The 23031-nt window shown below is 39.8% G+C and overlaps 1 protein-coding gene across 1 annotated transcript in view; it reads left to right on the top strand.

Moving 5' to 3' along the window:
• Window positions 1-16971, top strand: part of LOC308608562 (pseudouridine-5'-phosphatase-like) — a 442308-nt gene extending 425337 nt beyond the window's left edge. Inside the window, exon 8 of the transcript XR_014014194.1 lies at window positions 16860-16971. The gene's annotated coding sequence lies outside the window, so the exon portion shown is untranslated. The remainder of the gene's footprint in view (window positions 1-16859) is intronic.
• The last annotated feature ends 6060 nt before the right edge of the window (window positions 16972-23031 follow it).

The following is a 23031-nucleotide window of genomic DNA, read 5'->3' on the forward strand; positions in this document are numbered from 1 at the left end:
TAATTAAACTTCCATCAAGCATACAAAGGCAACAATAAAAATAAAACATTAGCAATCTTAATGCACTGGTCGGAGAAGACACACTGTTTCCAAATGGCATTTATTCCAGCAACGAGAGGATGGTTCAATATTATGTAATCTATTAAAATATCATATGAACATTGGAAGAGGAAAATAATGCGATCACAGTAAAGTGTACGGGGGGAAAATTAATGAACACAAAACCATGTCAAATAGGGAAAATTACTTTTTGTACCAGAAACTTCCAGCAAGCATAATATAATGATAGAGTACTTGGCTGCAGGCGGGTTTGGAGATAACGCACTTCTACATGGAGAACAAAATGCCAATTTCTCCTTCCCCGACTTCAGGTACGTTCCCAGGAATGCTCCAAGTTCCCCTGGAGCATTAGGATATGGACCAAACTGACCCACCCCTAAAAAGCCCATAGAAAGCTTAGTCCTGTATCTCCTCAGACTGTTGGTTCCCAGAGAAGACGACCCAAGAGTTCCTAGAAAAATCTTCTTTGCTGGTCTCTTGCAAGTCAAGAAGGATCTGGGGAAGATGACGACGATGGAGCCAAGCTGTGTTAGGGAACCAACACACATTAAAAAAAATACCTGAGCCGTCTGGTGTGAACTGGTTGAGATGTGCTTTTGACATTGCAACAAAAATCTATTGCAACATCTATTTTTAACGTATCTTGCTTGGGGCGGGTATATTCCAGTAACGTAGAAGGGAAATTTTGAGGTTATTGGTGGGCTACAATGTAGAGAATCATTTCCCCAAATGTTGCCTGTATGCTGATAATTCTTCACGATATTAGTAGGTGTTTTACACACATATACTCACATATACAACATACACAAGCAAAGGAGAGCTTTGTGAACATATACGTTTGGGCAGTGCTGGGTTAAAAAATTAAAACAGCCTTCTTCACCAAGAGATGCCAGGGTGTTGCATATGTTTATGGTCAGTATGACTGTTTGTATGGGAGGACTTCCAAGATTGGTGTTTCCTACACTTATTTCATCTGCAGAAAATTAGTCCATGAAGCGTACATTGGGAAACACTGTTTTACGCTACTGACGGTTCCATTTTCATGTGTCTGTTGGTTAATTTCTTGTAACCAATCCTCCACAGAACGCAAAATACAGAGCATAGCAAAATTAGTGTAGACTTGCTCTGTATAAACTATAAAAAGTATACTTAATTTAACTCAATGTAAGCCCAGTAAGTTGAAGGCTATGAGAAAATAATACCAAAGCAGACATTCCTTGTTAATTATAAACAAACAGTCAAAATGAGTGAAAGGGCCATGATTGACCTACTAAGATTCACATCATTGTAGATTCAGTGGCTCAAAAAGTGAAATAAAGTCATACACTGAGCTAACCAGCCTTTTGTGCTTTTCTTTTTTATTTTTAACTCTAGAAAAACAGCTGCAATAAATGATGGAAGTAGCAACATAGGAAAATTTTCATTGTCAAAAATATAGCTGTGACAGTTATAAGAATCATATCTGCATCCCCACATGCAGTTATTTCCAGAACAACAAAGAGTAATAAAGACAGGCACCAATATGACCATCCCAGGTCATGATAGTTCAAGCATAGCTGATTTGACTAATCCCAGATGATGAAATTTTTTTAAACCAAATGTATCAGGAAAACCATTCCACAAAATGAAAATCAATTGTTAGACATAAAAAATAGATATTGTAAGAGTTTATCATCCTATAGGAGCACTTAGAAGTAGAAATTACCTAATACCAGAACAAAACAATGGACAAGTGACACAAATTATAAATGAAAAGGGAAGAAAAAAAAGCAGATGGCTGTTAACATGAAAAACAACTTCCTGCGTTATAGCAGGAAAACCTGAAAAGCATTTTAACTAACAAGCTGGCAGCTGATATACTCTTAGTAGGATTGCAAACATTTTAGAATGTTCCTGGAAAGCTACTTGAGCGCTGACATTGAGTCTTTACAATGTTCATAACTTCTGACCACATCATTTCAGTTTTAGGAATATTTTCTGAAGGCACTGGCAGAATGCACTTAAAGAGATTTGTGTGCATGAATGGTCATCATCATGTTGTTTATTATACCAAAAAAATTGGAAGCAAAATGTAAATTGACTAAAGAACATAATCGTATTTTGATATATGTAGTGTAGCCACAGAAGGAAACAATGCTTATGATTTGATGTTATGTGAAAAAAGCAGGATATAAAAAATATATACAGTTGGTCCCCATTATGTTAAAAATATATTTGGAGATTTCAGGCTAGAGTATCAATATGAGTTCGGACATCACAGCTCCATGAACCCACTCAGATTTTCTCTACATAAATAGCTAAAAATTGAAATTGAAAAGCTTGCCTCACTCAAAGGGATTATCTATATACCAGAACTGATTGAAAGAAGCAGGAGTAACTATTTGAAAATTTCTCATCAATTTACACACACACACACACACACACACACACACACACACACACACACTATTCAAGAGGAAGTATCTGTATAAATTAGAAATGAAAGTCATGGAGAAGCAAATCGAAATCAGAGATTAAAGAAGGGAGACCAAAAAAAAAAGAAAGTGGTGGAGACAATGAACAGCAGCAGACGGGTGCTAAAGAAAACCAAACTGGGCTTCCCTGGTGGCGCAGTGGTTGAGAGTCTGCCTGCCGATGCAGGGGAAACGGGTTTGTGCCCCGGTCCAGGAAGATCCCACATGCCGCAGAGCGGCTGGGCCCATGAGCCATGCTGCTGGGCCTGTGCGTCCGGAGCCTGTGCTCTGCAACGCGAGAGGCCACAACAGTGAGAGGCCCACATACCTCAAAAAAAAAAAAAAAAAAAAAAAAGAAAACCAAACTATCCAAATAAAAAAACAATTATGAGGAAGTAACAGCAAACCCAGAAAGCGGAAAACTGGAGAGAACAGTGGACAGAAAGTTAAGTAAAAAATAGATAGATGGCCGACTCAGAATTCCTACCTAGGTTGAAGGACACCCTGCAAACCAGAAGCCACAGAAGCACAGGAAGAAGAAGACTTGTCCAAAGAAGGAACCTTAGGCTCCAGATCAAAGGGATGCCCCCAGGACCAAGTAAAATCCTGCAAACACCTCCCGCCGTACGAAGACTGTAAACTGTGCTGGGCACCCCAGACCTCTGACCGAAGGGGAAACATCTCCCAGAAGCTGGAGGGCTCCCCACAACCAGGTGGTTACTCATGAGAGGCACCAGCGCAAGCCCAGGGAAAGACCATCCTCTCCGGATAATAATGTGCTCGGAAAGACCGTGCTCTCCCGAAAATAACATGCTTAGACATGTAATGCCGACAACCAAGAAATTAACTTAAAAAGGAACTCAGGAAAGGAAATCGGGGTGGAAAAGGGCTGAAGGCAAAGGTGTGCATCGGAATTGCTGTGAACGTGCTTATAGATGGGGGCACATGTTAGAAAAACTAGACAAAAGGATCAGAATAACGTTGACAAGAGCATAACATAGCTTCAGTTATGAAAATAACACACCCAGAAATGAGCCCGTGGAGTCTGGTCAGGGGGTGTAGGTGTGTGCCCGTGTTTGTGGATATTTAAAATATAAAGGCAATATCTCCAATTGCTGAGGGAAGGAAGGAAGCAAAAGATAGATCCCCACTTTACACCACACACCCAAATGATCCAGGGGGGACACGAATCTTATTTAGGAAGGTGTAAAAGAATGATAAGAAAATATAAATGAAGGTTTATTTTGATTTTTGTTAGAGAAAGCTTTTCCACTCACGGTAAAGTTAGTGTGTGCTTGAAAGAATTTTGAGTATAAAACTAAGGAGATAAAAAGCAAAGAAATGTGATTATCACAACATGTATCCGAGAGAAAAGGTTACAATTCTTCATCTATCGATTGCTCCTGTAAATCAATAAACAACAGCAACAAAGATGCTCACATAAAAGAAAGATTAAGGACTTCCCTGATGGTCCAGTGGGTGAGACTCCACGCTCCCAATGCAGGGGGCCGGGGTTCGATCCCTGGTCGGGGAACTAGATCCCACCTGCCACAATGAAGAAGTGTGCAGGCTGCAACTAAAGATCCCACGTGACACAACTAAGACCTGGCGCAGCCAAAATAAATAAATAAATAAATGTTAAAAATAAGTAAAGCCTTTAAAGAGAAGATTAAATATGTGAAGCCTGTTCAGAAAGGAAAATAAATAAATAAGACAAAATATTTAATGTCATTAGAAGTCAAAGGTAGATAAACTAGAACTATAATTCTAAGTAATTTTTGCCTACAAAATTGTTAAACATTTAAAATATGTAATGGCCAAAATTTGTGAGTGGGGCTCGTTTTTTACATATAATATCCAATACTTCTACCTCACGACCTTTATCATAATTTGTAATAACATAGTTACATACCAGATTCGGTGTTTTTTTTTTGTTTATTTGGTTGGTTGGTTTGTCTTTTTAAGTTTAAAAACTCTCTGTACAATTTTTATAGGTTACACTCTATTTACAGTGATTACAAAGTGTTGGCTCTATCACCCGTGTTCTGCTAAACATCCTTGTAGGCTGTCTTACACCCAATAGTTGGTACCCCCCAGCCCCTCACCCCAAACTACCCCTACCGCACTCTCCCCACTGGTCACCACTAGTTTACTCTCTATATCTGGGAGCCTGCTTCTTTTTTTTTGTTGTTGTTATATTCACTAGATTGTTGTATTTTTTTAGATTCCACATATAAGTGAGATCATACAGTCTTCATCTTTCTCTGTCTGACTTGTTTCACTCAGTATGATCGTCTTTAGGTCCATCCATGTTGCTGCAAATGGCATTATTTCCTTCTTTTTTAGGGCTGAGTAATATTCCATTGTATACATGTACCACATCTTCTTTATCCATTCATCTGTCGATGGACATTTAGGTTGTTTCCATGTCTTGGCTGTTGTGAATAGTGCTGCTGTGAGCATAGGGGTGCACGTATCTTTTCTAATTAGGGTTTTCCTTTCTTTTCAGATATATACCCAGGAGAGGTATATACTGGCAGTTCATAATGGGTTTGTTTTTAAAATTTAAGTCTCTCTCACTAAAAGATCAGTATCAGGAAGGTGAGATTCATATTTTTTTCTACTGTATATTCCTGAAACACAGGAGGACTTAGTCAATATTAATCCAAAGGATGAGTGAGTGTTGAAAGACTCTCGGTCCCTGCTCAGGGTCCTATAAACACACTCCTTCCTGGATGGCATTGTGGAAGTATGTGCCCATGTTTCATAAAATGTACCTCCTCACTGAATCAGTGATTCCAAGCCCACTCGTTTATCTCAAAGAAAAGCAGTCTTATCTTTCACTCCGATTGAATGGGCATCTATATTTACCTCACTTTCCTGGGAAAAGGTCTCTAAATGAAAATAAGTGATAGGAAGAGGATAATAAATCCATTATACTGTGGAAAAGAGGAAAAAGTGAATGGTAGCACCGAAGAATCTGAGGAAGGTGCAGGCACTCGGGCACCAGAGGGAAAGGAAAGCAGAAAAGAACCCCAGATTGGCTCAGGGTGGAAGGGAGCGGACAGGAGACCACGCCAGCCCTTGCAGGGAGAAGGAACGGAGCAAAAACTAAACGATAGAGCAAGACGGTCCACAGAAAAACTGGCCCAGCCCTGCAACTCTTCTTCCTCCGCTTCTTGGAACAGCCAGCTGCAGCGTTAGTCCACAGGCTAAAGCCCTAAGACCACATCCATCAATGAAGACAGGGTGCCGCCTGTGTTAGAAGTGGACCGGGGCAGGGTGGAGGCTTCAGATCGGCCCTCTCCAGGGTCAGTGATTCCTAGCATCAGTTATCCAGGAGTTTTCAGCCAGCCTGCCAAGACCCACCCACAAACCCACAGGGGAGCGGCTACCCTGTCGGTGAACCTATTGACCAGTAAACCTGCTTCAGGTACCTTCACCTGCTGGGATTTTTTGTGTCATTTCCCAGGTGGCTAGGCTCCTGCATTCCCCCACCCCCACCCCGCCAAGCTAAAATCAGAGATCAGTTAATTTAAAAAAAATCAGAGATCAATCGTATGAAGAAGAAAGAGGAGGAGGAAGAGATGGAGGAAAAGCAAGAATTTTAAGAGAAAGAAGAAAAAGAAGAAAGAAGGCGGGAGGTAGGAGGGAGAGGAGGGGAGAAGAGGAAAGAATAGGAGGGGGAGGAGATGTATCTGAAGTCGTTGCAGGAGACCCTTAGTGCTGGGGCCAGAATGCATCTTCTGGTCCCCACTCCATGGAGAGAAGCCATCCACCCGCTCTGTGCATCCAATGCAAAAAGGATGTGCACCAGGCTGCCAACGATTCTCTCAACCTCCTGCTCCCACTTTTTTGGGGGAATCACTGGATCTTGTAGTGGGATTCAGACTTCTGCCTGCACCACAAGGGTTTTCTCTTGGCCTGACTGATACAGTCCAGCCACCGTTGATCCAACAAGACCTTCAACCGTAAAGATGCCCTGACCACTGGGAGACGCAGACAACATGAAGGAAAGTCACAGCGAGCAGACCAAGATGTAAGGCTCTGCGGGGGGATGTCTGATGTGGAAATTAATCACGAGTGTAGCAAAATCAAGTCTAAGGACCATGATGCAGGTATGGGGGAAATGCAAGGCCATCTTTCTAAGCTTTGGGGAAAGGAGCATAGAGGGCGTGAAATCTGACCTTATTTTACAAGATAAGTAGAATCTGGGTAGAGAAGAAAGGTAGAAGGAAGGTGGCTTTTATTGTTTGTTTTGTTTTGTTTTATTGAACTATAGCTGATTGAGAGGGCGGGTGCTTTTACTCAAAGGGTTGACCTCTACCCACTGCAAGAGCATCTCCTAATACTTATTAGAGATGCAGTTTCTCAGGATCCATCCCAGACGTGCTGACCCAGAAACCTCAGAGAACGGACCCATTTATCTGTTCGGAGAAGTCTTCTAAGTGGTCCTATCTCATTCAAGTTGGAGAATCCCTCCTCTAGGCAAACCGACCATCATATGTGAAAGCAGAGGGGCATGGGGGAATAAACGAACGTGATATGTCTAGGGAGACACTAGGATTCTGAATTGAGTCCAAGATGTGATGCTTGCGAAATAATTTCTCCCCACCCCCCTCCTCTCTGAGAGGCTCTCTAAGACCAGCAGGGAAGCCCAGGGTTTTCTTGAGAAGAGCTAGTGGCAGGGCATGTGAAGATGTATCAGCTGGAAAGAGCTTCTTTCCTGAATTATCTGATAAAACTTCATGAGGATGTCTGCCTGGAATGCAGATGCAATCCTGGAGGTGAAGCAGCCATTGTATGATCATGAAGAAGAAAACCAAACTCGAAGGTTGGAGTGGCAGGAAGATAGAATTAACCTGGGTCCTTAACATCTATGTTGAACCTTAGACTGCCTACCTACCTACTTTTTGTTATTTGGCAAACATAAGTGTTTTCCGGTTAAATCACTTTAGTCTGGCTTTCCTCTGGAAGGCAGACTAATACAACATTAGCTGATACAAAAGGTGTTTCAGAATATAGTAAAACAAATAAATGAACAAAACATTGAAAATAAATCAGAACCATTTGTTCATTAGGCAAAGACTCTTACTAAAAAGAAGAAAAGAGAAAGGAGATTCTATCCCAGTATACAAGCTTCAGAGGTGCTGCAAACACCACCTGGGGTAAATTTTTGTTAATAATATAGGTTTCTCTTTGTACAGACGGAAAGGACCAGTGACATATGGTGTGAGCTACTGCTTCAGAGACCCATAGAGGTAACTCCCCCAATAACTTTTCTAGGTCATTACTAACCCAACATGAAAAAGGTGAGAATATCACAGTACATGCATCGGTCAGCTAAATATTTGCTTTACAATATCCAATGCTGAAGTTAAATTTACCATGGGTCATTTGTAATACAGTAAGTCTTACCTGACGCACGTAGAAAGGAAAAGAAACACACAATAGAAATATGGGGATAGTTAAATCCTAGGCAAAGAACAGACCTCCCTCTTGGCTCTAAGGTGATGGGTAACTCTTGGAGTTGGAAAGTGTCACGATGTTTCCTAACAGCGCATTACAATATGACAGCAAAGGGCGAATGGAAGTCTGAAGGGCCAGCAGGAAAGAAACCAGATCTAACATGCTTTTTGTTTTGATTTAAAACTTGTACACTGTCATTTGCAAGATACACTGAAGGATTATTTCCTCTTCAGCTGAGAGGTATCATAAAATAGAGCCCGTGTATGTGTGGTAGAAACTACATGGTATGAACCCTGTATGTTTTTTCTCTGTGAGCTTAACTTACTATCTGTTGATGCGGGTTATCAGGAGGGAAATTCTCTTTCCCCTGAAGTTTTAATGCAGAGCAAATTGATTTAAATTGCAGCCAGTGATTGGTTTTAGATAGGGATGATTAAATCTGAACGCAGTTCTGGGTCTGAGCTCTGTCATTTCTGTTGTGAAACAGCAAATGTAATATTTGCTTAGATGCTTCTCTTAGTTGGTTCCATAAAGAGGTAGGGGACTGGATTCTTTCATGGCCTTGGTGGCAGGGAACGCTCGCTCCGTTTTGAGAATTTCTCTTTAAAATATGGTTTGGGGTCAGCAAACGTTGGTGAATGTCCAGCTAATCCACACTTTCTCCACATTTGTTATTGCCAGTCTTTCCAAGTTTCAGTAATTTAGTCATTCTGGTATGTACTGGTTTTAATTTTAATTTCCCTGAGACTAACCAAGTTGAGTACCCTTTAAAAATATATATATGTGTGTGTGTATATAAATATATATTTGAGAAACATACAACATGAAAATCACAGTGAGCAAAAACGAAAAGATATATGTATATATAATATGAACATTTGTATCTTAGACATCATATATAATATATAAAAACAAATCAACATATTTGTAATATATAAACATTTATATTTAAAATATTGTGTGCGTGTGTGTGTGTGTGTATTTGGCCATTTAGGTATCATTTCCTTTTTTTTTTCTGGTATCTGTCTTAGATTTTTAATCTATAAAAATCCCAAGGTATCCAATAAATGCCTTCTTTTTTCTTCTCCCCTTATTGCGTGCATTCTTTTTACCCCAAGTATTTATAAATAAAATAATTTTACAAGTAAGATTGAAAAGCAGGTTTAGCAGAGAAAACTGTTTCCTCTTGGAGTTTTCCCCCTGCCAGTATACCACACAGACCTGCATGAACCTGTGACTTTGAATGGGGAGAGAATTGTGTGTGACCACTGTGACTTGCGATACAACCCAGTTTTGGAAATGAAGGTCCTGTCTTGGCTCTATTTATTATACAGCACAACTCTGGGCATGTTGTTCACACTCTCCACACCTTGTTTTCTTTACCCATAAAATGATCCAATCAGTTACTTGAGGATTGAATGAAGCAGAATCTGTATTTCTCATAATTTGTGTATTAACTTACTTAATAGAATCTCACAGATGTCGAGGTGTTATTACATCTTATCCCCAGCTACCTGGACTCATATATGAGTTTCTTTGACTACAGGCTGGACTCATATCTGGGGTTTCTTTAATTAAAGTCTGGTTAACAGAGTAAAGGAAGAAGTCAAAAACCTGCTTCAATGCATTTTTGAGTAGTTACTTGTATTTCACAGATTTTGCCAATTTTGAGGATAAAAGTTCCCTATTTAGATAAATAATACTAGTCATGATGCCTTGATCACTGTGTTAGGACTTACTCCATGGGACATGAAACTGCAAAAGGAAACAATAAATAACCCCAGGGAAGCTGGCCACGTTCTTTGAATCGCTGAAAGCAGAGAACACCTCAGAATATAGATAGAAATATTTCTGTATATGTTGAAAGTCATCATTAGAAACATCTGTTTGGTCTGGTCCCCTAGAGGCTTATGAAGAATACCAGTAATAATAATGCTCATTAGCAGAACATTATTTCTCTTTATTCGATCTGTCACTTAATCCAATTAAAATGTGCTTGGAGACATCTCAGGAGGAAAGATTTCAATTGTACCCATCTAGTTTCAAAGGCAAGCAGATTTAATAAAGTTCCGTATTTTAAGAAAACCCCAGTAACATCCCAGAAGATGCTCTTTTTTAAAAAAATTATTTTATTGAAGCATAGTTGATTTACAATGTCATGTTAATTTCTGCTGTACAGCAAAGTGCCTCAGTTATACATATGCATACATTTTTTTCATGTTCTTTTCCATTATGGTTTATCACAGGATATTGAATATAGTCTTCTGTGCTGTACAGTAGGATCTTGTTGTTTATCCATTCTATATGTAATATGTAATTCTCTATATAATCGTTTGCATCTGCTAATCCCAAATGCAAATGGCGTTATTTCCTTCTTTTGTAAGGCTGAGTAATATTCCATTGTATATATGTCCTATATCTTCTTTATCCAGTCCTCTGTCAATGGACACTTAGGTTGCTTCCATGTCCTAGCTATTGTAAAGAGTGCTGCTATGAATATTGGGGTGCATGTGTCTTTTCGAGTTAGAGTTTTTTCTGGATATACGCCCAGGTGTGGGATGGCTGGATCATATGGTAGCTCTATCTTTAGTTTTTTAAGGGACCCCCATACTGTTCTCCATAGCAGCTACCCCAATTTACATGCCCACCAACAGTGCAGGAGGGTTCCCTTTTCTCCACACCCTCTCCAGCATTTGTTATTTGTAGACATTTTAATGATGGCCATTCTGACTGGTGTGACGTGATACCTTATTGTAGTTTTGATTTGTATTTCTGAGAAGATGCTCTTGATTTCTAGATTGGGCATTTCTTGTGGGTGTGCTGGAGGAAGCAGCAGGTGGGACTTTCCAAGGTTAGAACCCCAAAGTTCAGGGGTGCAATGGAACGGTCATTTCCAAAGACCCACCCATCTTGCTCCTGTAACGTTATCACTCAATTTGGTGGTAAATAAGAGCCATAACAACAGAGAGAACCTTGGAGGAATTCACCCAAAAAAATATAGCTTGTCTCAAAAATATTTTTTCAAATAATAGAGTAAAAAAAGCATCTAGCAATGTGGGTACAGAGCGTGGGATCATTGTTTTTCCGTTTCCTCCGTGATCTTCTTTCAGCTGTTTTCAAATGAAATTTTTATGCCAGAAACTAGTTTGCTCTCATGAAAGCAAACTTTTGTAGGTAAAAATACAGCACAATTTCTTCTCCAGAATTACCTTTAAAAGCTAAAGCCAGAGTTATATAAAGCAAACGATTGCCTGGTAAACTTGAATAATGCATAATAGTACCCTTTAGGGATGTATCCCATCTTTTATTTCTGTGTTTTCACAGGAATGTAAAGAGCATTTTAATTTTTAATTGAAGACTTTCTCTAGTGTGTCAAGGGCGAAACTAGATAACGATAATCAGACCTATTCAGTGTTGGACGCAGAATCCACGTTATTAGTCCAAGCTTTCCATGTCCTTAATCTGTTATCCCTGTGTGATTCTCACCACTGCCTTATGTAGGAATCAGTTACCATTAGTGGAGTTGGAATCTAAAGAAACATGTATCTGCCAGTTCAGGACCATCATCCGTTTGCTTTGTTCTGTTGCGTTTTCAGAAGGAGGCCCGTTAAGACAGTCAGGAGTTACTTGATGGTGATAAAAGCAGGTATCTAGACTTCTGTTTTTGCACGAAACAACTCCATATGCCAACCGAAGTTTGCCTCCATGCCACTGCCCTGTGTAATCAGATCCTTTTTAACCTCGTGCATTAAATATTGGAGCAAAGAAGGCCCCGTGGTGACCTCCATCATGTAATAGATCAAGGAGAAAATGCATTGCAGGAGACATTATGGACTTTGCCTTAATGGCTTGCCCAGGTAATGCTTATTGTAGATGAACATATTTGGTGTGGTCTCATGTAACGACAGGTAGACGGCTCTGATAGGGGAGAACAGGCCACTTGCTGGATGTGTGCATTTAGCCCAGCCCTTCAACTTCTGCAGATGTTGACTCCACAATTGTGAACTGGTGCTAAGTCCTTGGGGAGATGTTGCAGTTAAATAAAGCAGCAACGTGTGAGCATGCTGGGCGCACTGTGACACTTTCTGCACACCTCGCTGGCTTCACCATTTATTGGACCCTCTTGCTCTCATAGCATTTTCTACTTTCTGCATCCGATACGTGGAACTAGACTATTTTAATCTATCGCCCCAGTTCTCGGACTCGGCGCTCAGAGGAAAGGCTGATCTCATTCCTGTACTCCTGGAATTAGATAACGTTCCTCTCTCCCCATAAGCACCTGCTGAGTGAACAGATGAAGGATTGCGTGACAAATGACCGCCTGATCGAATGAGCAGAAAGGATGAATAAACCCTGTATGTTTCATAAGAATATGGTGCCACAAGTGTAGAGTTTTGGGGAGAAGAACACATACATCTGCTTTATTGCACTTACTTTCAGTTGCTTGTTGTCTAGACCACTAAACTAAGGCTATCCTAAGACTCTTCATTGAAATTTCACTCTTCATACTGTTGCTAAGGAAGAATGATCTCTGGGTCTGAATTGCAGTGATCCCTATTAAATATTCATCTGAGCCATATTTTCCCACATTATTATTTTTTATTGGTTTGTATGGCTGTGTCTTTAATGACTGGTGTCTCTCCACTGGGGTATAAGTTCAGTGGGTGTTTCAGGCATGCTCCTACTCTATCCCCAGGATGTAATACAGCATGTGGAACGTGGGACCACTATGATTAATTTATATTTTGTATTAGAAAAGTCCGTAAAGCTTTTTTTTTTTAATTCTCAATAAAAATAATTCTAAAAGCAAAAATTCTGAATTTAGTATGTTCCTTGTTGAAAAGTGAAAATGTGGGACTAGGGTAGCTCTACTACTGGTCACTCAAAAGTGATTATAAATACTATGCTTTTCCAATGAATTATAGTTGATTCGTTCTTTATATTTTTTCAACATTTTTCTTCTGGTGTGTTTAAATGAGGTGATCATTGGGAATAATTAGTATTCTTTGTCATTTTGTGAAGGAGGAGCTCAGTTTAATATTTCAGAGTCTGCTTCACCAGAAACATTTAAAGGAAAATGTGATCAAACATTGTGGGGGGAGGGAAAGGCGGAATGGCAGGAATGTGCAAATAAAACTCTCATAACTCTAATGATTCAATTTCGTTGAGTTCCGATCAATTAAAAGTTAGGCTTTTGTCTCCAAATTTCCAAAGTGCTGAAATAAATTTGGTCAAAACATGTTTGGGGGTTTCCCACCCTTTCCATTCAGATGAAGTATAATGAATTTTATGTGTTTAAAAGCCCTCAATAAAAATAAAAATAAAAATAAAAATAATCTTAGAGAACTAGGAAGAAGAAAAAGCCCAAATGGCTTTATAAATGAGCAAAGTGAGATTAAAGGTAATCTCTGGGCTCTGAGAGGTGAGAAGTGGGTTTTGTCTTGTTCTTTTTCTAGTGCCCAGTGTCCGCCACTCAGGTGAGCCAATGGCTGGATGTTAAATCAACTCACCCAACACAGTGGAGATCACTCAACACGATTCCATTCTGAATCCCAGGACCCTCACATCAGGGTCTCTCCCCAGCCCTGGCACCTATATTCTTTATACCGAAGAATAAATGCCTTGTAGTACTGTTGAATTTCAAAATTATGATGAGTGTCAAAACTCATTCCATAAAATGCAAGAATGGCTCCGTATCTGTGAATGCCATGCACCATGATAATAAATCACAGAGGACGTAAGCCATGGGATCGGTATGTGCCAAAACCAATCTGATAAAATTCAGTGTCTCCTCCGGGTAAAATGTGTAATGAAAAAGGACTGATAATTTTATTATGAAAAAATAGTATTTTCAGCTGTGAACCAGCACTTTAATTCATGTGGAAACATTAAAGAGATCCCTATTAAAGTTGGTGTAAGATAAGGATGCCCAATTTGTTATGATTTAACATTGTTGTGAAATTACTGCACAATTCAGTTAGACAAAAGAGAGAAATAGGGAATACAAATTAGGAAGGAGGAAATGCAGTAATTTGCAGATGGGAGTGTATATGTGGAAAACATTGATGTAATCTAAAAAGCTGTTGGAAACAAGAAGAAAATTCAGTAATTTTATTCAGTACTATATATATGATCTATAACACATAATATATGCTCTTGCTTTTTAAGAAATGTTTTTATATTCCTCACAGTTTTTCCATGGGAACTTAATACATATGCACTTGTAGACTGTAATAGTATGTATCAAAGCATGGTGTTAAACAATATTAATAAAAGTTCAGTAGAGATGTGTGATTAGACAGATCAATAGAAGAATAGAGAATCCTAAAATTGCCCCCAGTACATACTAAAATTTTATTTTTAATACAGATGGCAATTCAGACCAAGCCAGGACACCTAAAACAATCACCCACCCCTTATGTATCAATACATTGTGTCAAATAGCTAAAAATTTGTGAGGGTGGGGGGATGTACGTTTACCCCTTCCAACAAAGGAAATAGTAGTACACAAACCAAAGATTTAAACATAAAAGGGGTATGTTTTTAACATATTTTTAATATTTTATTGAAATATTTTAATATTAAAAAAATAATCTTAGAGTACCAGAGGCATTTCTAAGGAAAGCAAAAATCCAGACACTGTAACAAAGAAATTGATAAATTTGATAATATAAACTGAAAAACAAAGCCCAACAATTCCTGCATAAATAGCAAGAAACATCAAAAGTATAAAATCATGCAAAATATTATGTACAAAGCCACGTTTGCCTGCTATTGACAGCTTTTACAATTTAATGAAAGACCAAGATCCCAGCAGAAAGAGTGGACCAAGGACGTGAACAGATATCTCATGGAAGAATAAATACTATTTGCTTATAAACATAAGAAAAACTGTCCAACCACATTCATAATATTAACAGGATAATTACAACAATTAGATATAGATATATAGATATATTTTTTACTCTGCTGTTTTGAGAAAGCTCAAAATATTTGAAAATACATATAGTATTGGCAAAGATGCAGGGAAACGGAAGCTATTGGTAGGAACATAAAATGACGTGATCTCTTTGGAAAGAAATGTGATCCAGCAATTCCAAATCTAGATATTTATGCTACCCATATATTCAAATATGTGCATAGCTCAACAAATAAAAAGGCTCATTTTGGCATGATTTATAAAACAAAGGACTTGAAACCACCCAGGTGGACATAATTGAAGATTAGTAAAATAAAGTATGATACCTCCACAAAAAAGATTACTATGATGCAATGATATATGTATGATGAAATGGAAAGTTTTCCCAGATAAACTGTTTAGAGAGAAAATGAAGTACACAAGAATGTGTATAATATCCTCCACTTGTGGAAAAATAATATGTATATACATATATATGCATACTTAAGTATATAAATATACACACCTGTACACTGATTGTTGGTCTGGGTTTTGACCATGTTTTATTCTTTGCATATCCCTTTTTTCTTCTGAGACTTTTTCTAACATGCGTATGCATTACTTTTATTTTAAATTAAAACCAAGTTAAAGTTAAAAACAAATGAAGGCAGAAAGATGAAATAAGAGTCATCCACATCACCTTACTTCCTGAATTGTTCTTTTCCTCACAGTGTGACCCAATACCGTTCTCTTTTTAGAGCCAAATGAAAGCCGACAGCCCCTGGGATCTTTTCCCAAATAAATACCGATTAGTTACCCAGCTATAAGCTACAATTAATCTCACTTTTGTCCAGAGTGAATTCATAATTTAATATTTCTTTGACAAGGCAGGAGATGTATTAGGAATTTGCTGTCATTGCTGTCAATGATTGTGGTGCCTTAGACGCACTTAAGTCTAGGTTGAAAATGTAAAAAGAGCATCTTTTGAGAGAATGCTCATACAAACATCACTTCATAATATTATTCTATAGCTTTTTATATTTCCATTGATATTACATTTTTGCTTTACAATCACTTACCCATCACATTACCATTCCATTAAGGATACGACTCCGTCATCTGTTCTATCATATATCTGTCTATCATCTATCTATGTATCTATCTATGTATCTATCTATCTATCTATCATTTATATTCTATCTATAATCTATCACCTATCTACCTACCATCTATTCTATGTATCTATCATCTGTCATCTACCTGTGTATATAAATCATCTATTATGTATCTACCAATCATATCTATCTATCCATCCATCTGTCCTTTTTTTTTTTTTTGCGGTACGCGGGCCTCTCACTGTTGTGGCCTCTCCCATTGCGGAGCACAGGCTCCGGACGCGCAGGCTCAGCGGCCATGGCTCATGGGCCCAGCTGCTCCGCGGCATGTGGGATCTTCCCAGACCGGGGCACGAACCCGCGTCCCCTGCATCAGCAGGCGGACTCTCAACCACTGCGCCACCAGGGAAGCTCCATCTGTCCATTTTCTTTCTATCTATCTATCTTATCATCTATCTTGTATCTATGTATGTATCTATGTATCTATATCTAACTATACTCAATCTATACCATGCAATACTTGGATGTGTAATAGTTAATAGCCTACTACCTAATGTTTTGTTTTTTTTTTTTTTTTTTTTTTTTTTCTTTTTGCGGTATGCGGGCCTCTCACTGTTGTGGCCTCTCCCGTTGCGGAGCACAGGCTCCGGATGCGCAGGCCCAGCGGCCATGGCTCACGGGCCCAGCCGCTCCGCGGCATATGGGATCCTCCCAGACCGGGGCACGAACCCGTATCCCCTGCATCGGCAGGCGGACTCTCAACCACTGCGCCACCAGGGAGGCCCTACCTAATGTTTTTAAAACCACATTTTTGGTAATAATGGTTCCCTAAATCTCATAATGAAATTCTGTGCTGGTTTGCAGGAATTTTCCAAGCCATAAAGAGATGACATCTGACTGCTCTGAGTTCTGTGAAGAGTGATGTGGAGACACACGGCATGACGTGACTGTTACTACAGCCCAGCTTGTCCACCAGGTACGTCCACTCGCACACCTTTACCAGCCTGTCGCTTGGAAACATTGCTTCCTGCCTACTCTGTCCTCTGAATACAGAGCTTGACGACAGAGCATTAAATGTGTGTGGCTCCGTAGCATGGCTGGTGAATGAGAGGCTAAAGAATTAAGCTGCCTGGCATCTCAGGGCGGGAGCATCCGTTGCAGTCCACGTGCGGGCGGCCTCTTCGGCGACAGTGGTTCCCGCTGGAGTGGTTCTCAGAGCTCAGTGGCCTCTGTTGATTCTGCTAAGTAAGTGGCCAACAGGAGACTAAGAACGTGGTTGAGGAGGGGCTAGGATGGGACCAGGCTCCACTGGATTTAGGTCACTTGTCACAAGCAGAGATCAGGTCACACGTTTCCCTGTGTTTGTTTAGATGACAGACGGTCAGCTCATCCAGGCCTGGCTGGACTTGGAGGGTGCAGAAACAGATCTGGACAAACCTTTGGTGAGGGCGGAGTAGGTGGCCTGGCTGTCAGAGATGGTGAGAGGAAGCAGGCAAGGGCATCACAGCTATAGATGGAGGAGGGCGGTAGGTCCCAGACTGCAGGGGAGAGTCGGGCTGAGGAGCTGGGCTACTCCCTCCTTCCCTCCTTCCTTCCTCTCTCTCTCTTTCTCTCTCTCTCTCTCTCGTTCTCTCTTTCTTACCTGCTTGCTCATTTTTCTCCTTATCATTTGTTTGTCCTTCTGGGACTTTGCAAAGTAACCAAGAGCTGCTTCTTAGGAACATCCTCTGGTCGTAGGACACAGCAGTAGGGAGACAGACTGATGGACAGGTTTCAGCTGCAAAACTCTTTCTGGGACAGAAGGGAGGGCTGTTCAGCCAGGAGCAGTAACTTGTAGAAACTCGTGAAAGGAATAAAACATTCTCCCAGGAAACCCGGAGATCTTTAGCCCAGACACAAAGGCAAGACTGGAGTCTTAGGGGGTAGCCTGAATACCCGCGTGAGAATACACCAAGTTGCCTGGCTTGCTCGGCTGAAATCTGTTTCTTAATTTAACCCCTCTCCACAGTACACTGCCCCTGCAACCCAACAGGGTGTCTGCACGGCAACATGCAGCTTCTGAAAAGCATCACCCGGCTTGTATAACATCTCCTGAAAGCTGTTTACATCTTACGCTTCTTGAAGTTAAAAAATAAAGAAAATTAAATGTGAATGAAAGAGATCATTGCCAGACATCCAAAGATTGACAGAAACCAACTCTTTTATTGCGAAATAATAGGAGAAAAAAACATTTGCTTAGGCCCTTGCTTTTGTGCCTGACACACATTCGGAAAGTGGTGTCTGAGGTCAGTGTGTGCACTTCCCAGGCTGCCAATCACATTTAAAACCACGACAATATGGCCTGTGTTTAATTTCCCCGTCCTGCTGAGTTAGATCTCAGCCTCACTACCTGCTCACGTCTCAAAAGATGCTGCTCCTTTTTTTTTTTTTTTTTTTTGACTCACTGAGTTTGCGTTTGCTTCCCTCTTTTAACCTCTTTCATCTGGTACCTCCAGTCCCTCAAGGCCCACATCCAAGGCACCAACTTTCTGAAGATGCTCAAGCTTCCGGAGGGTTAGTTAGTTCCTTCTCCTGGCTACGCGGAGCCTGGGGTCACCCTGTTGTTAAGTCAGACAGATTTGTAGTGTGTAGGGTTACTTCCTGTACCAGGCTTCAAGCATCCTCTGAGATTCTATTTTATTTTATTTATTGTGTTTACCTTTGTGCACTCAGGTCCTGGCACATGATTGGGGTTTTTTAAAGGTTCATTAAAACAAGGCAACTTAATTAATGTGTACAAAAATGTTTTAAACATTCTAGGCACTGCAAGAATCCCATCTACATGTTAGATTTATTACAAGTGACTGTGTTTGTCAAGGGTTATGTGACTATGTCAGTTCTGTTCTGGTGTTTCTTCCACTGTAAGTTAGATTTAGGGAGATTGGAGTCCAACAGTTTCTCAACCTTGGACTGAAAAAAATTTTTTTTGGCAGAATTCTATGTCCTTTTTTTTTCTTTCTACTATCTCACTACGTTTATTATTTTTTATATATATTCTTGGTTGTGGAGCCATCGTATGCATTGTAGGATGAAAAGCAGCATCCCTGGTCTGTGTGCATCAGATGCCAGTAGTACTACAATTCCCCCTGGTTGTGACACCCAAAAATGCCTCCAGATGTTGCCAAGTGCTCCGTGGGGGGGCCAGACAAACTCACCCCAAGGTTGAGAATCATTGGCGTTCCCTATATTTTGTTTTCCTTGTTTGTTATTGTTTTTTAAAGAGTACCTGAAGGGGACCATTACAAAAGGAAAAACAGCATCTATCATGGAATGATTCAAGTAGGTGCGGTTTATTTGTTAGACATTGTTGAAGCCAGATAAAGCTCATCTTTCTCCTCTAAGGAGGAGAGAGAAAGAAAGAGAGTTAAACAGAGGCACTTGCAACCCAAGGGGCCATACTTGGGGTGCAGATTCAGAACAGGGCACACGTCGTCGAAAAGTGTGCTGTGGGGTGAAAAGCTGTGGACGGGAGCCAGTTAGGTGCTCTTTCTTCTCTGAGCACGGCCCACCGTGGACAAGTCTCTCCTGCCTTATCCAGTAATCCTTCTTGGGCCTGGATCCTGTCTGCTTTCTAGCGCAATCACAGGCTTGAACTTGACTCGAATGAACAGTCTGAAAAGCCACATTCGGTCTCCTTGGAATGAAAGGCATTTCTAATGGGCAACCACAGAATATTTTTCTCTGCAGTCACCACTCACAAGCTTAACATTCTTGACTTGGGGGTTCATGATTAATTACCTGCTCAGAGCTACTTAGGTCTTGTCATTAATAGAAAGTCAGCAACAGGGAAAAGGAAAGAAATGCTGGAGTCTTGTCTCCATCTCTACTGAGAGATGACGAAACTATATATAAACATTTCAAATTTGTTCAGGAATGAAAAGCAAAGGTTGTTACATTAATCTGAGTTCTCCAGAGGAACAGAGACAATAGGACATATAGAGATCTAGCTATCTCTAGATAGCTAGATCTCTATATATTTACATTATATAAATATATAGACAGATCTCTATCTAATCTATCTTTTTTTTTTTTGCGGTACACAGGCCTCTCACTGTTGTGGCCTCTCCCGTTGCGGAGCACAGGCTCCGGACGCGCAGGCTTAAGCGACCATGGCTCACGGGCCCAGCTGCTCCGCGGCATGTGGGATCTTCCCAGACCGGGGCATGAACCCGCATCCCCTGCATCGGCAGGCGGACTCTCAGCCACTGTGCCACCAGGGAAGCCCCTTTCTAATCTATCTTTCTATCTTATCTCTCTCTCTCCCTATCTTTCTATCTATGCATATATAGAGAGGTATGTAGCTATATAGATATGACATCATACATATATAGTATGTGGAGGAATGTATGATGTCATATATGTACACATATCAGTATTTATGGATATAGAGTGTGGAGATGACTATATGATTTCTTCTTTGGCAACAGTCGTATGATCTATGCAGTCACACTGCTGTGTTCTTTGCTTATCCTTCTAGTTATAGTGACAACTTCAGGAGTGCTCAAGAACATAGCAAAATCTCTCTCTTTCTCTCATATATATATATATATATATATATATATATGAAAAGTGAAATAATTGACACTGAAAGGTTTTTATATAAGTTCCTTGGCGATAAATGCAATGTGCTAATTCAACACATATTTTTAAACTAAAAAGTAGGATTAATGTAAATCTGCCTAACAGAATTCCAGAATCCTCATTATTTATTACCCATTTGTGGGATGAGAAAAAAATTGTCTCAAAATGTTACTCCCGGGCTTCCCTGGTGGCGCAGTGGTTGAGAGTCCGCCTGCCGATGCAGGGGACGTGGGTTCGTGCCCCGGTCCGGGAAGGTCCCACATGCCGTGGAGTGGCTGGGCCCGTGAGCCATGGCCGCTGAGCCTGTGCGTCCGGAGCCTGTGCTCCGCAATGGGAGAGGCCACAACAGTGAAAGGCCTGCGTACCGCAAAAGAAAAAAAAAAAAAGTTACTCCCTCTCCCCTGTACTCATCAAGTCTGTTTTGAATTAATGGAGCTTTATGTGCCAACCTCATTAAATATTACAAATGAATCTGAAGAAATAATAGACTTGTGATGATACTTTATTGAAATTTTACAGAATATTCAGATCCATTCATTTGAAAATGTCAGGCAAAAACAAAAAACCTAAGCATTTGAAATATTTCTATCCGCAAACCATCAGTATACTTGGAAGCCAAAATTTATTATAATTCAATATTCCTACGAGTAATCCCTTTTATTCTGGGATTAGAACCAATTTCTATTTTCAATGAAATCTTCCATTTATTTTTTTTTCTCCTTTAAGGAAATCATTTCTATTGGTCATGAATATTTACTGTTAGATGTTACCTAAAATAACATAGCTACATCAAGTTTGAAATCCTGGCTTTTAAAGGAACATTTCAGGCTATCAGAACATGAAGCATATTGCATGAAGGGGCTTGTTGGGAAGATGTCAGTTGTACCAATTTTCAGAGTGTATCCAGAATGATGAGGCAGGGGTGCTTCTCATCACTGGCCTCCTAATTTGTATATACTCTCTCTTCACAGTTTCCTTAGAGAAAGATTGCTCTGGTCACTCAGGGTCTTTGTGGTTCCATATGAATTTTAGGAGTGTTGGGGTTTTTTTTCGATTTCTACAAAGAATGCCACTGGAATTTTGATAGAGATTGCATTGAATCTGTAAATCACTATGGGTGGCATGGACATTTTAACAATATTCTGTCTTCCAACTCATGAACATAAATATCTTTCCATTTATCTGTGTCTTCTTTCATTTCCTACATCATTATTGTATAATTTCCAGTGTACAAATCTTTCATCTCTTTGGTTCATTTGTTCCTAAGTATTTTATTGTTTTTGTGGCTATTTTTCATGAGACTGTTTTCTTAATTCTCTTTTTTGTGTAGTTTATTATTTGCATATAGAAATGCCACTGATTTTTGTGTGTTGATTTTGTTTCCTGCAAATTTACTGAATTTGTTTATTAGTTTTTAGAATCTTTTGGTTGAGTCTTTAGGGTTTTCTACTTATATGATCATGTCATCTGCAATTGGCCTCCTTGCTTTGTACTGCATCTTAGAGGAAAAGCTTTCACTTTTTCATTGTTGAGCATGATGGTAGCTGTGGGGTTTTGATATACGGTTTTTGTTGTGGCCATTGAATTCTAAGAATAGATTAAACATTCTCTTGGTGCTTAAAAAAATGCACCCAGAATTCAAAAGGTAGAAAGAGCCATCAACTACAAGAAGTGACACCTAATCTATGGAGAAAGTCCAAGATCCCACTGTGTACCTTTTTTGCGTTTCCTCCATCAGTTGACATAGGTCTTAGACTGATTCTGTATGAGCTCCTTCTAAGTGGGTAGGGCAGGTCTAGTCCACCCCAGGGATGCCCCAGAGACCAACAGGACAGTGAAACTTTGCTTAAGGTACAATTCCAGCTCCTTCTCTTGAAAGACCTATCCTGGGAATTGCTTTCGTTTCTAAAATCATTATCCTCTCTCTCTAAAGCATCTTCTCTCATCGTTCTTTGAAACTGTATTCTGGGAGAGGAATGCAGGCATTCTGGGATAGACTCTATCTCTATCTTTATTATGTTTTAATGTTCATTTTAAGATTCTTCCCCACCTCTCGAATTACATACAGTTTTATTATTTTTAGTCTCACAGGAAATATTCTCATTTTGATTGCATATTTGAAGAGTGTATATGGATGCATAAATGTAATGTATTTCCAATTTATGTCCCTTTTCTGAAAAAGAATGTCAAGAATAGTCAAAATCACACGTATTACATTATAAATACCATACTCAGAGCCATAGTATCAGTTATCTGTATGTATATAAATTAAAGACCTAAGATATGTGTGTGTGTGTATGTGTGTGTGAGAGAGAGACAGAGAGAGATGCTATATCTATGTTGTTTATAGATTTCTGAAACATATAATTTCATTAGTTTTTAAACTGAATGTCAATATTCAAGATTCCCAAGCTTC

Source organism: Mesoplodon bidens (assembly GCF_964165515.1).
Source record: "Mesoplodon bidens genome assembly, chromosome: X".
In the NCBI taxonomy this organism is placed as follows: Eukaryota; Metazoa; Chordata; class Mammalia; order Artiodactyla; family Ziphiidae; genus Mesoplodon; species Mesoplodon bidens.